The sequence below is a fragment of the Hippopotamus amphibius genome, chromosome 7 (assembly GCF_030028045.1).
Source record: "Hippopotamus amphibius kiboko isolate mHipAmp2 chromosome 7, mHipAmp2.hap2, whole genome shotgun sequence".
Lineage (NCBI taxonomy): Eukaryota > Metazoa > Chordata > Mammalia > Artiodactyla > Hippopotamidae > Hippopotamus > Hippopotamus amphibius.
In genome coordinates, this window is record NC_080192.1 from 8,110,496 (window position 1) to 8,125,076 (window position 14,581).

The 14,581-nt window shown below is 42.2% G+C and overlaps 1 long non-coding RNA gene and 1 other non-coding gene across 2 annotated transcripts in view; one reads left to right on the forward strand and one right to left on the reverse strand.

The window, feature by feature from the left end:
• Positions 1–469: 469 nt before the first annotated feature.
• The window catches only part of LOC130856359 (uncharacterized), a 76,354-nt gene continuing 62,242 nt past the window's right edge, over positions 470–14,581 (forward strand). Inside the window, exon 1 of the long non-coding RNA XR_009054558.1 lies at positions 470–691. This is a non-coding gene — a long non-coding RNA (uncharacterized LOC130856359). The remainder of the gene's footprint in view (positions 692–14,581) is intronic.
• LOC130857930 (small nucleolar RNA SNORA18) lies at positions 13,002–13,131 on the reverse strand. Its single transcript, XR_009054924.1, has one exon. It is a non-coding gene; the product is annotated as a small nucleolar RNA SNORA18 (small nucleolar RNA).

The window sequence follows — 14,581 nt, forward strand, 5'->3', positions numbered from 1 at the left end:
ACCCTTCACCCCCCTAGAAGGATTGTGATGGGGTCGGGAGGACTAATGCACGAAGCGCTCGTAGCGTTGACCCCTTGGCAACTTGGCGAGGTCTGGCCGGGTCCACCGCCCTTCCCATGACTAGGTGACCAATGGGCTGCGGCCTCTTTAAGGCCCTACCGCCCCGCCTGCGGCTGGTCTCCGACCTCCTCCCACCTCCTCGCTGCCACTCCGCCAGCTCCAGACTTCCCTCGGCAATGAGGTCATCTCCCTGCTGCCCATTGGCTGCGCTGGGCCGTCAGTCACAGGAAGTCCCGCCGCCGTCCTCGCCTCCCTTGTAGTCTACCCATCCCTGCCCTCCCCTTACTCCGCGGGTCCCTGTCTCCACGAGGCCTCTGATTGGCCAGCGCTGCTGTCACTCCTCCAGCGGGCGGGGTGGGGGGCGGGAGGCGGGTTTGGTGGGAGGGCCCGCCGCTTCCGTGGCTGAGAGGAGCCGGCCGCGGCCGTGTCTGTGGTGTCCGCGGCGGCGGCGAGAGCGAGCGTCCCATCCTTCCCACCCTCTCAGCTCCGCTCGTTGCACGCCCTCCGCTCGCGCCGATTTCTCCGCAGCTCGGCGCGTCCCGGCTGGACGTTGAGCCTCGGGAGGAGACGCGCGCGGTGAGAGCCGGAGAGGGGACAGCCGCGGAGCCGGGGCCGGGAGGAGAGCGAGGAGGTGAGTGGGAGTCCGGGCAGGGGACCCCTCCCCCACCGCGGCCCCGCCCCGCGCATCCTTTCTCCAGGCGACCCCGCCGCGCGCGCCCTTGGGGGGGTCTGGCGGGGCGGACCTCGCGCCCCGGCCCGCTCCCCGCCGCCGCCGCGCTCCTCTGGGCCGGGGTCTCGGAGCCGCGGCGGGCGGCGCGGGGCGCGGCGGTGCACCTGTGCGCCGGGCCGGGCCGGGCCGCGCGGGTGGGGAGGCACGGAGGTTCCCGCCCCCGCCGCGTGCAGGGTGTTTCGTGACTACAGGGACCGGGTGTCGGGCGCTTTCTCCGGGATCCTGTGCAAACCCTCAGGATCCATGTGCAAGCCCAGGATTCCCAGGCAAGGGAGTCTCACCTGGGCTTGTTAATTAATGCCTGTGTAACACCCTGAGTGCTGCCAGGTGTAAGAGATCTGGCGGATTTGAAACTTTTCCCTCTAAGGAAGTGTCTGTCAGGACTCTTCGATTACATACCCCACTCTGGGGAAAATGCAAGAACACTGATCCTTTGTAGTTGCTAGGGCTGGAGTTTTCGAGTCAGCCCCTCAAACCTGCTATTTGCCAGCTGTGTAATTTTGGGCCTCAGTTTCCTCATCTGAAAATTGGGTATAATAATAATAGTATCTATCATATGGGGTCGTTGTAAGTATTAAATGAAATACTTAACGTAAATTGTTTGACACAGTGCCTGGCACTTTAGTAAAGACCCAAGAAATGTTTTGTTTTTGTGGTGAGACCCATGGTAGACCAGCGTGTGTGTGCGTGCGTGTGCGCGCGCGTGTGTGTGTGTAAGCACCAGCCCAACTTGGCTTTGTCAGGATTTCTCTTTTCTCTCCCTGTCATGCAGCATAACTAAAGGGCAGTTTGGTGGACAGTTAACTGCTTACCAGCCTATACTTGGCATGAAGTGTGTGTAGACAGGAATGTGAAATACGTCACTTAACTGTAGTAGTGAAGTCACACCTAGCTTCATGTATTTTTACATACTTTAAAGTCCATCAGATGTCTGAAATGCCCCCAAGTTACCACTTTTTGAGCTCTTTTCAAGGTCTTTTTGAAGCCAAAGCCTGTAACAGAATCTTTATTTTCAATAAGAAGTTAAGTTTTTTTTTTTTAATAAATTTATTTATTTATTTTATTGGCTGTGTTGGGTCTTCGTTGCTGCACACTGGCTTTCTCTAGTTGCGGTGAGTGGGGGCTACTCCTCCTTGTGGTGCACAGGCTTCTCATTGCGGTGGCCTCTCTTGTTGCAGAGCACGGGCTATAGGCGCGTGGGCTTCAGTAGTTGCAGCACATGGTCTCATTAGTTGTGGCTCACGGGCTCTAGAGCGCAGGCTCATTGGTTGTGGTGCACGGGCTTAGTTGCTCCGCGGCATGTGGTATCTTCCCAGGGCAGGGCTCGAACCCATGTCCCCTGCATTGGCAGGTGGATTCTTACCCACTACGCCACCTAGGAAGTCCAGTAAGAAGTTAAATTTATGTCTTACTTTAGAAGCCCCCCCCCAAAACTCTGCATTTCACTTATGCAGTTTTACTGTTGAAAAGCAGCCACCTCCCAGGGGTGAGGTGGTACAGCCAGCTGGCCCACAGCCCTGTGACTGTAGGGTGGGGAACCTTTGGCTGAAAGTTACTAAACTAAGTCTTGCCTAGTGTCCTTGGCATTTTTCACAGTTATTCAAAGGGCTTTATGATACTTAGTTTCTTAATGAAATGATTGAGAAAGAAGCAAACCATTACTGCTTTATGCAAAGAAAAATTGGCTGTGATGTAGTTCTAGTATTTACTTCATTTCTTTGCCAGTAACTGTTAAGGAGAGCCCCTGTTTAAAAAGGCTTCTAAAAGTCACATCCATTAGGATAAATTTTTTATTTAGAATGAAATCATCTGAGATGGAAGAGTAATATGTGTCCCATAATCCAAAAGTGTTTATTGCAGACTTCCATGTCCTCAGTGCTCTGTCGAGTGCTATGAGGAAGGGATTCAGAAGAAGTACAGAACAGCATCTTGGCCCATAAAGGGCAAATGCATAAAGTTTGATCAGCCACACAGAGACCACAGTGGCAAGGGCATAGACTGGACTGTAAGCTCCATAAGGGCAAGGATGTTTCTTTTGTTTGCAGCTTCAAGAGCAGTTCTGGGAGTAGTAGATGCTGAGAAGTTTATTTCAGAAGGTCTTTGAAAGAGAAAAGGGAGGACATTGAAAGAGAAAAGGGAGTACAGATGAAGTGCTTTAGGCATAGGGAATAGTTTATAAATGGATACATTTCAGAAGAAAAGGAACAGTGTACAAAGGGGAATAGTCTGCTGACACAATTCAACAAATATAAGCACTGTTTATTTCTAAGGCTTCATGGAATTTTGAGAGTCAAGCAAACATTCTCTACTCTTAAGGAGCCTACAGTTTTAGAGAGTAGGTATCTGCTATTAGCTATCTACCACTGTCTATTGCTGTGTAACAAATTACCCCAAAAGATAGTGTTTAAGATGGCAATAAACATTTTATTACCTGTCACATGTTCTGTGAGTCAGGAGTTCAGCACCAGCTGGGCTGAGGGGTTTTAGGCTCAGGGTCTCTCACGCAATTGCACTAATATGTCAGCTGGAGCTGCGGTGGTCCGAAGGCTTGACTGAGGCTGGTGGATCCTCTTCCAAGGAGGCCACTCATGGCTGGCACGTTGGTGCTGGCTCTTGGGGGAGGTCTCAGTTTCTCTCCATGTGGCGCCTCCACAGAGATTCTTGCTTGCCCTAATGGCATGGCTACTGGCTTCCCTCTGAGCAAGTAATCCGAGAGACTAAGCTACGTTGTCTTTTATGACTTAGCGTCAGAAGTTACATACTGTCCTTTCTCCAGCATTCTGTAGGCCCCACATTGCAGGAAGGGACTACACGAGGATGTGAACACTAGGAGGTGAGGATCACTGGGAGCCAGCTGGAAGGCTGGCTACCACAGTGGGAAGTGTAGAAAAAGCTAAGTGTTGGAAGGAATCACAAAGTGCTGGGGCAGGGGAGGGAAGGGCTTGGAGGAGGGAAAGGTTACGTTTGGGGTGATGAGGGAATTGGGAAAGATGTAATTATTTTAATAGATATTCACAAATATTTATTGTGTACTTATTGTGTGCCTTTCACATAGTAGGCTAATTTGTGGAAATGGACCATGAATTAGGGCCACGTGAAATGCTTTTAGTCTAGGACAGCACTGACACTAAGGACAAATATTTGATCTTTATGTGTAAGGTGCAGGTGGAGTCATTTTTCTGATGTTGAAGAGAACAGTAACTTCTCAGTGTGATAGACAAGCAGTTACAGAGTGTAAGTAGTTAAGAGAATAAATACTAGAGCCAGACTGCCTGGGTTCAAATCCTGGCTCCACCACTTACTTGCTAGCTCTGTGACCTTGGGTGTGTGACTGTGATACTTTTGCTGGTTTCTCTTCTCAGTGACTCACTAACTGTAAAGTGGGGATGATAATGGTGCCTGCTTTATATTGCTGTTATGAGGATTAAAAATATGCCAAGTCCTTGGAACAGCTTCACATGCATCATCATCATCATTAGTTTTTGGCAGTAGCATGGAACTGACATGGGTGAGTGAGGCTGAAGGCAGAGGTGAATGAATGTAAAATGATGTGAGTGTTCAGAAGAAGGCATTTAAATGTCAGTCGTTGCTGCATTGGTTTTTCCAGTTCAGATACCTACATGCAGATAAATTTTATTTCGCCAATTAGAGTGAAGCAGTGGTTTTACTAGTTGAACTCCACAGTTAAAACAAGACCGCAGGAGGTGCAGTTGCCTGTTAAGGGTATCTCATATCCTCTTGTTGTCCCTCTAAATTCCTGGGCGCTGTGTCTGCAGAATGGGTTTAGCCAGAAGCAGTCTTTAAAGTTGCATATGCTACCAAAGAGCTTGGAGGTAGAACTAGGCCCCATAGTAAAAATACCTAGAATGAGAACTTTTGTGACTGAGTCACGAAAAGAATCTGCAGAACTTTTTTTTTTTTAAATTAATTAATTAATTAATTGGCTGTGTTGGGTCTTTGTTGCTGCACGCGGGCTTTCTCTAGTTGTGGTAAATGGGGGCTACTCTTCATTGTGGTGCGCTGGCTTCTCATTGTGGTGGTTTCTCTTGTTGTGGAGCATGGGCTCTAGGTGCACGGGCTTCAGTAGTTGTGGCATGTGGGCTCAGTAGTTGTGGCTCACAGGGTCTAGAGCACAGGCTCAGTAGTTGTGGCACACGGGCTTAGTTGCTCCATGGCATATGGGATCCTCCCAGACCAGGGCCCAAACCCGTGTCCCCTGCATTGGCAGGCAGATTCTTAACCACTGTGCCACCGGGGAAGCCCTGCAGAACTCTTAAAAATGTTAACTATAGCACTTCTGTGAAGAGGGAAGGTAATTGAACTCCATGTCACTGCAGGTGTTGAAGCAGAAATTGGGTGAACTGCCAGGGTGTCTTGGGTGGAGCTAATTGCTCAAGTTGCCTTCAGTTCTGTGATTCAGTGACTTGAGTCCAACTCTCATTGTTTAGCTGAACGGAGCCTCTAAGAAATTAAATGATTTGAGGTTCCACAACAACCTAGTGGCCGAGCCTGGATCAGTTCCTCACCCTGTATTTAAGACTGGCTCATGTAGCAGTAATAAAGGGTCTGCAGGATCCTAGGATGACTGAGTGTTGTGAAAATTTCTTTTTCTTTTCTTCAGATACCATATTTTTACTTTTGTGGTATGTCTGGTTCATTTGCTTCTTCTCTCACTCTTGTTAATATGCAGTTGGAAATCATTCCCTGCGTAAGTGCCAATAACGAGTAATTTGGGTAGTTCATCTTGAAATCTGGAGTGTATCCTCTGTTACTGAATTTGAAGATAGGTGGGCTTTTTTCAGGTTTTTGACCTCAAATTGTGGGAACTGTGGGTCAGTTTGGATTTCTGAAAAATCTTTGTTTTGGTATCAAAATTTAAAGTATCATGGGTGTAATTTGAAAAAAGAATTCTAAATTTCTTAGTATGAGAGAGTAAAATAATTAGTAAGTTAATATGTCAAGTGTAAGGGCATAAGCAGAGCTAGGTACTGACAGTTATCAGCTTGGTAAACATAGACTCACTGCTGAACCTTCTGTGACTTGACTTCCTCATCTGTAAAATGCAGTTAATAATTCTTACAACCTGAGGTTGTTACAAGGAGTAGGGAGAAATGTAAAGGGGAGTAACAGTGACATGTGCTTTGTTAGTCATTGTGTTACCTCGTGAATCCTCCCACCAGCTCTGTGAGATAAGTAATAGCACCATTTTGCAGATGAGGTTAGAGAAGCTTGGAGAGGTGAACTAATTTAGGAAGATCACAGTCAGGACTTGAACCCAGTCTGTCTGTGAATTAAAACATGGCGACTCCCTACCATAATATGTTTGAAGTGCCTCACTTTGCCTCCAGTAAATGTTTGTTCCTGTTCACTTTCTTTTGCATAGTTAGTGAAAATGTCAGTACAGTACACATTTTTTATGGTAGTAATCAAGGTGGTATAGCCCTTCAAATTTTCTTTGGAATATTCTTTATATGTATCTTGCTGCAGTTCCTGAAGTGGAAAGTTGCAATAGTGACTTCACATTTCAAGTTGCATGATAAATACTTACTAAATAAGGGCATACCAAAATATCCAAATTAAAAGTTTTTGCCAGTGTTTCCAGTATCTGTGTGACTGTAAATGATGTAAGTTATGCCAGAGTCTCTTAATAGTGGTCAATTTGTACATATTTTCACTACCACAGTATTTACAGGAACTTGAAAAATTTGCCCTCTCTTCATACTTTACGACACACCATATTGCATTTTGGTATTAGAGTGGTTATTGTGGTTGAAACTGGCTTTATTGTTGAGTTTATTTTTTGTTATACAGTGGATATCTTTAAAGTCTTTTAAAATTTGCCACATATATGTTGTCTTGGCTTTTTTTTTTTAAAGGTAGAGATGGGGAAACAATTTAGAAGTGAAAAGTTAGGGCCCTTTTCTTTTTGATTCTTGCTACATGCTATAATAACTTTCTATGCACAATCACTTGAACGAAAGCTTCCATTCAGGAGCCTTACATTCTGTAAGTCTTACGTTCCAGGTTAATGCCCTGAGGTCATGACAGTAAAGGCAAAGATGTCGTGGTATTTTAAATTCTATTTTATAGATTCAGTGAATCATTTCACATTACCTTGTTGGTATTTCCTTTCTGTTCAGATTTTTTTTTCCCTAGGGTTGGTGTGTGTGGGGGGGTGTGGTCCTGGAATGGGAATAATAGGGAACCAAGAATAATAATGAGATCATAGGCTAGTGATTTGAAATTAAATAAATTTAAGTATTTCCTTTACTTAGTAGAAATTCATAGAATGGTGTGGTTCATTTGTGTGATATCTGTCATGAATCTTTGTATTTAATCATTTTCCTAAATCAGTCACTCTTGTAGTATAATTACAACCCCCACCCTGGCTTTTTGGCTTTTGCCTGAAAGCTGATTCTGATGAACCTAGCAGAAACAGTATATGTGAAAACTGGGCATGACTTGTACAATTTGGACAAGCTATTCATGACATTTTATTTTCAACATGTTTAATAACCTGTTGGGTGCCTAAATAAAACTGAGTTAATTATAGTGTAACCTTTTGTTCTATTTGGAGAGTGTTAAGGGATTTTTGAATACCCTCCAAAATTCACCTTCATCAAGTGAGCTTAGAAAACTTTCTAGAGCAGGAATTCTCAAAACTTTACCTGCATGACTGTTTCTACTTCTTCTGGCCACTCTTTTTGTTTTATTTTTTAAAAAGCGTAGTAGATTTTCCCTGCTGTTCGGAGATAGTATTGAGTTTTAGAGTTGAATGCACCTGTTTTCCATCGTGGCTCTACTACTCATTGGCTCTATGATCTTGGGCAAGGGAATTAATCTTTCTGAATCTGTTTCCTCATAGGATAGATGTGCAGGCTAAATAAAGTTATACGTAAAGCATTTGGCATATAATAGGCATTTAATTCATGTTAAGTTTCATAGCACCCGGAATTTTTCTTTTGTAGCACTGGCCGCAACTGCAGCTAAATAATTGTGTAGTTATTTTCTGTTTTTCTTCTCATAAGCTTCATGAGGCTAAGCCCCAAGTCTGTCTCTTCATGGCTGTATTCCCAGCATGCAGCATAGTGCTTGGCATGGCATCCAGTAGATGCTCAATAAGTACTTGTCGAATGAATGAGAGTGACCCACCTCCTCTTCTTAACCTGTCCTCCCTTGCCTAAAAGAACAGTGTCCTGAATGTATTTCCTTTGGCCCATTTAAGACTTGTTACTTGAAGTTTTGTCTGTTAAAGACGGGAGCTGGGTAAAGGGGAGGGCAGTGTACAGGTGAATAACCAAAAAGAGAGTAGAGCAATATTCAAAGTAAATTATACGTGCTTGGAACTTTCTAACCTTCTCTAATCTGGTGTCCAGCCCCCGATTCTACCACCACATTTTTCAGTGAGGCCACTACTGACTTGCATGTTGCTGAGCTGTTGGGTTGTCTTTAGCTTAGTGAAGTGGTAACGCTGCTGGTTACTCAGGTAAGAACCTTGGAGTCATCTTCACTTTCTTTCCCACTTCATGTCCACGCCATTGGCAAATCCTGTTAGCTTCTTACATATGCGTAATCTGATCACTACTCACCACCTCCACCATAATTGCCCGGTCTAAGCCATCTGTATTAGTTTCCTGTGGCTGCTCTGTAATAAATTGCCAGAAACTTGGTGGCTTAAAACAAGGCATATTTTTTCTCTTACAATTCTGAAGGTCAGATGTCTGAAACCAGTGTCAGCAGCAGAGCTGCAGTCCTTCCAGAGGCCTTAGGGAAGAGTCTGTTCCTCATCTCTTCCAGCTTCTCGTGACTGCTGGCATTCCTTGGCTTGAGGCAGTGTCTCTTCAGTCTTCAAGGCCAGCATCTTCAAATTTCTCTCTGTACATCTTCTCCTCTATGTTTGTCACATCTCTCTGCCTCTTTTATAAAGACATGTGATTGCATTAAGGCTCACCCAGATAATCCAGGATAATAGCCCCATCTCAGAATCCTTAGCTTAATCACATCTGCAAAGATAACCCCACTTTTTTGGATATATGAGGTAATGTTCACAGGTTCCAGGGATCAGGATATGGAGGATGTGGGTATCTTTTAGGGTGCCATTTTTTAGTCTAACAACTCTGCCCTTTGGACCCCAAAGATTCACATCTGTCCGACATGCAAAATACATTCATCCCATTCCAGTATTTTTGAGTCTCAACCCAGGGCATCATCAAGTCAAGTCCAAGATCTCCTCTAAATATCATCAGCTCAAAAGTCCAAAATCTCATCAAATCATCTAAATCAGGCATAGGTGAGACTCTGGGTATGATCCCATCTTGGGGCAAAATTTCTTTCTATCTGTAGGCCTGGACACCAAAAAACAAGTTATGTGCTCCCAAAGTACAGTGGTGGGACAGGCAAGATATGACTGTCATAGACATTCCCATTCCAAAAAGGAGAAAATGCAAAGAGTGTGTCACTGGTCCCAAGCAATTTCAAAATTCAACAGGGAAAACTTCTTAGGTTGCAAAGCCTGGGCGTAATCTTTCAGCACTAGTAAAAGGTTGTCCAGCCACACTTTTGGCTTTCTCTCCACAACAGTGCTTTCTTAATAGTGTATCCCCTAATTTTAGCTTTTTTTGTGGTCTAGATAAGCTGAGAATTTCCCAAATCATCATATCCTGGTTTCTTTTGTTTGACATTTTGTCCGTCAGTTTATCTTTCCGTTTGCATTTTGCTGTAAGCAACAAGAAGAAACCAGGCTGCACCTTCAACTTGTTGCTTGAAAATCTCCTTAGCTAAATATCCAAGTTCATCACTTATCCAAGCTAAATATCCAAGTTCTGCTTTTCACACAACTGTACGACAAAATCCAGGTAATTGTTTGTTTGTTTGTTTGTTTTTGGTTTTTTTGGCGACTATCTAAAAAGGATAGTTTTTCCTCCAGTTCCTAATAATATTCCTCATTTCCTTCTTTGCTCTCACCAGAAGCACCTTTAATGTTCATATTTTTACCAGCCTTCTGTTTATGATGATATAAGTATTCTCTAAAACAATATAGACTTTATCTATTGTGCTTCTCACTTCCTTCTGAGCTCTTACCAGGAGTGCTTTCTATGTCCATGGTTCTACCAACAATCTATTTAAGGCAATCTAGGCTCTTTAAATTATGCTTCTCAAAATTCTTCCAGCTTCTCTGCATTATTCAATTTCAAAGCTATTTCCATATTTTAAAGAATTTGTTGCAGCAGCACCCCACTTTAAAATACCAAAATCTGTATTAGTCAGGATTCATCCAGAGAAGCAGAACCAGTAGGAAATTAAGGGGTTTATTACAAGGGTTTATTCCTTACATAGTTGTGGGGGCTGGCTAGGCAGCTGTGACATTCACAGGCTAGGCTGTCAAGGACAGATTGGAACTCTCAGCAGGAACAGAAGTTGGTACCCACAGGTGAAATTTCTTCTGAGAAACCTCAGTTCTGCTCTTAAGGCCTTTAAAGTGATTGATTCAGGCCCACCTGGATCATCTACAGTAATCTCCTTAAAGTCAACTGATTATGAATGTTAATCACATCTACAGAATGCCTTCACAGCAACACTTAGATTAGGGTTTGCGTAACTGGGAATCTTAGTCTAACCAAGTAGATACAACTGACTGTCACACTATTATTTATTATCTCTTGCCTGAATTATTGCAGTAGCTTCCTTTGAACTGGACTCCCTGCTTCTGTCCTTGATTTCTTATGATCTGCTCTCCACGTAGATCATAGATCTTATGATTTGCTCTCCAGAGTCAATTTCATGATCTTCCACTCTCCCCCTTGCTTACTGTACGGCAACCCCCCTGGATTCCTTGCCGGGTTGTGCCAGGTCTTTGTGTTTGCTCTTCCCTCTGCCTGAAATACTCTATCCCTGTATCTTCACATGGTTTACTTCCTCACTTTTTTTCAGATCTTTGCTCAGATATCACATTATTAGACCATCATATATTAAAAAAGCCACTTTACTCCCCAATTCTGGGCATTCCCTATTTCCCTTATCCTCCTTCACTTTCTCCACAAGATTAATCTCCCCTTGACATATTTGTTTGCTTTCTGTCTCCTCTCACTAGAGGCTAGTCTCTACAAGGGCAGGTACAATACTTTGTTTAGTTTATTGTTGTGTCCTCAGCACCATCAGTACTTGGCATGTAGTAGGTACTTAATAAATATTTTTGAATGAATTAATGAAGGAATGGATACTTTCATTTATATTTTTCCTCTCAAGTGAAGTGGTATTTAACATAGTCTATCACTTTCTTTCTTGAACCATTTTATATTCTTGGTATGACATTCTAGTTCTTTTATTTTAAAAAAATTTTTTATTTATATATTCAATTATTTATTTGTTTGGCTGTGCTGGGTCTTGGTTGCGGCATGCTGGTTCTTTGTTGCCACGTGTGGGATCTGCGTTGCAGCACGCGGGAACTTTAGTTGCAGCATGTGGGATCTAGTTCCCTGACCAGGGATCAAACCCGCGCCCCCTGCTTTGGGAGCGTGGAGCCTTAGCCACTGGACCACCAGGGAAGTCCCATTGTTCTAGTTTTTCATCTAAGACCTTATCCCTTCTTTCTGCCTCTCCTGTCATTCTTTCTGAGTCTCTTTTGCTAGCTGTTCTTCATCTTGGCCTGAGTGTGGGATTTTCTCAGGATTCTGGTTCAAGCCTTCTTATTCTCTCTCTCTGTAGGAGATCTCATCTAGTTCCATAGCTTTAAATACCTCTTATACGCCAGTGATTCCCAAATGTGTATCTCTGAACACAGATCACTTTACCACCTCTACTTGGATGTCTCACAGACATCTCAAATTTCATCTCAAACTGAACTTTTAACCTTCATTTCCTCTTGTCAGAGTTGTTCCTGCTCCAGTCTCCCCCATTTCTGTAAATGGCACTTCTGTCCACCTAATTACATAAGCCAGAAATCGGAAGGGTCATCTTTAACATTTCCTTCTGTCTTCACAGCCTTTCCATCATCAATTTCTTTTAATAATCACTCCATAAATATTATCTCATTTGTCAACTTCTCGTTTCTTCTACTAAAGCCACTCTAGCTATCCAAGCCATGCTCTTTCCAGGACCGCTTCAGTAACTTCTTAGCTAATTTTCCTGCTTCCATCCTTCCCTCTGATCCTAATCATTTCTCCTCACTGAAGCCAGAGTTTCAAATGCAAACCTAATCATATCCTCTTTCCTTAAGCCTTTCACTGTCTGTAGGCTCCATGCAGATAACTTACGTGAATGGAATTGGGTAGGTCAGGGATTTTAATAAGGAGTGGTAGGAACTGTGGCAGTTGGAGAGAACGTGCCCTGTCTGGAGAGGGCAGCCGCTACTCAACATGTGGGAGTGTAGGCCCAGAATTGCTGATCTTTGATTTTTTTCCCCAAGGGAAGCCGGAAATCTGGATTTTTTTTTTAAATTGTGAATTTTCTTTATTTTAAAATGTTGACAACCAATTTGAATTAAAAGATTTCTATACTTAGGAATAAATTTAATGAAATATATAAAAAATTTTTATGTTGAAAATCACAAAACATTGCTGAGGAAAATTAAAGAAGACCGAAATAAGTAGAGATGTACCATGTTCACAGTTTGAAAGACCCAGTGTTGTTAAACAGTCCAATCTTCCCCAAATAATCTAAAGATTCAGTGTTTACAATCTAAATCCCCACAGGTTTTTTTTCGTTGTTGTTTGTTTTTAGTTGTTTTTTTTTCTGCTCAAAGTGTAAAGGGTTTTTTTTTATTATTATGTGTAACATAGGCAAAATTATTTGTTAATAAATTTTTAAGGAACTTCACATGTTCTGATTCTTTGTACTGCCAGTCACCTTAGTTCCTTCAAAGTCATAATCTTCAGGATAAGATAGACCTTTCAAAAAGTTTTGCTCAATCCACAGCTGTCATGTGAGTCAGCCCACAATTCTTTTAGCCTTCTCTGATCTCCAAAGGAATAAATACAGACACACTTCAAAATTCCCCACCTCTAATCTTTGGGATCCAATTTCCTCAAGCAATTTACTTTGGGACCATGTTTAGGGTCAGGAGATTGATCTGCCTGGTTCTGAATTTAACACCCTCTGTATTAAGTTCAAATCATACTCCTAAGCCATCACACCCTAGAACAGTACAAATCATTGGGATATGCCAATACCTACGATAAAAAGTTTGTTAGGTTTTTCGTAGTTTACTTGGCAGTTCTGTCTTGTAGTTCTTTCCCACAGATCTAACAGGTAGTTCTATGAGTAAAGAAAACCACATAGTTACTCGATGAGGCATTTCCAACGTTGTAGGTTTATAGAAAAAGCCCATCGGGATAGACCGCAACCCCACAGGGTTTTTTTATGGAAATTGATATGTGGAATCTAAAACGTACGTGGAAATGCAAAGAATTTACAATAGCCAAACAATTTAGAAGTGGAAGAACAAACTTAGGGGAATTAAATTACCTGATTTCAAGACATTATAAAGCTAGAGTAATCAAGGCACTGTGGTATTGGTGTAAAAAAAACATGTTGATCATTGGCCACAGTAGAGAGTCCTGAAGGGGACACATATGATCAATTGATTTTTCAGCAAAGGCTAAAACACAATTCAGGAGGGGGAATGATAGTCTCTTCAACAGATGTTGCTGGAACAGTTGGATAGTTATTTGTATGTAGAGAAATGAGTCTTAATCCCTATCTCACACTATACAGAAAAATTAATTTGAAGTGGCTCATAGACCTAAACATACAAATTAAAGCCATAAAATTTATAGACAAAATTATAAAAGAAGATCTTTGTGGTCTTGAGGTAGGCAAAGATTTTTTTAGGGCACAGAAAGCCCTAACCAACCATGGAAGAAAAAAATTGGTAAATCAGATCTTATCAAAAGTAAAACTTTCTGTTCTACAAAATACATTTCATTTCTGTAAGAAATGAAAAGGTAAGCCACAGACCAGGAGGAAACATTTACAAACACACACATACTACATATATATACACACACATATATATGACTTAAGTCCAGAATATGTAAAACACTTTATTATATATATATATATGTTTAATTTATCTTCTTTTATTTTTTTTAAGAATTGTATCAGAATATGGAAAACACTTTAAACTTCAGTAATATGACAAATAGTCCAGTTAAAGGTGAGCAGAAGTTTGAATAGACCCTTCACAGAAGAAAATATATTTGAATGCCTAAAAGCATATGAAAAGCTGTTCAACATCATTAGTTACCAGGGAAATACAAATTAAACCACAATGAGATGCCACTTCATATCCTTAAGAATAACTAAAGTTAAAAAAAAAAAGGCATTTCCAAGTATTGGTGAGGATTTGAAACAACTAGAATTAATATGTGTTGCTGGTGGGAGTGTGAAAGGGTACAACCACTTTGGAAAACAATTGGTCAGTTTCTCCTGAAGTTAAACACATACCTACCATGCAACCCAGCCATCCTGCTCTTTGGTGTTTATTGTCTAAGAGAAATGAAAACATATTTACAATAATGTTCATAGTAGCTTTATTCGTAATAGCCAAAAAGCTGGAAACAACCCAGATGCTGTCATCAGCAGGTGAGGAGATAAACCATGGATAAACAGTGAATTATCGGTACATGCAGCAATGTGAATGAGTCCCAAAATACGTTGAGTGAAAGTAAGACACAAAAGAGAACTTACTGTATGGTTTCATTTATATTGAAGTTTTAGACTAGGCAAAACTAATTTATAGTAACAGAAATTAGGTCAGTGGTTGGCTGGGGTGGGGGGGTGTGGGGATTGACT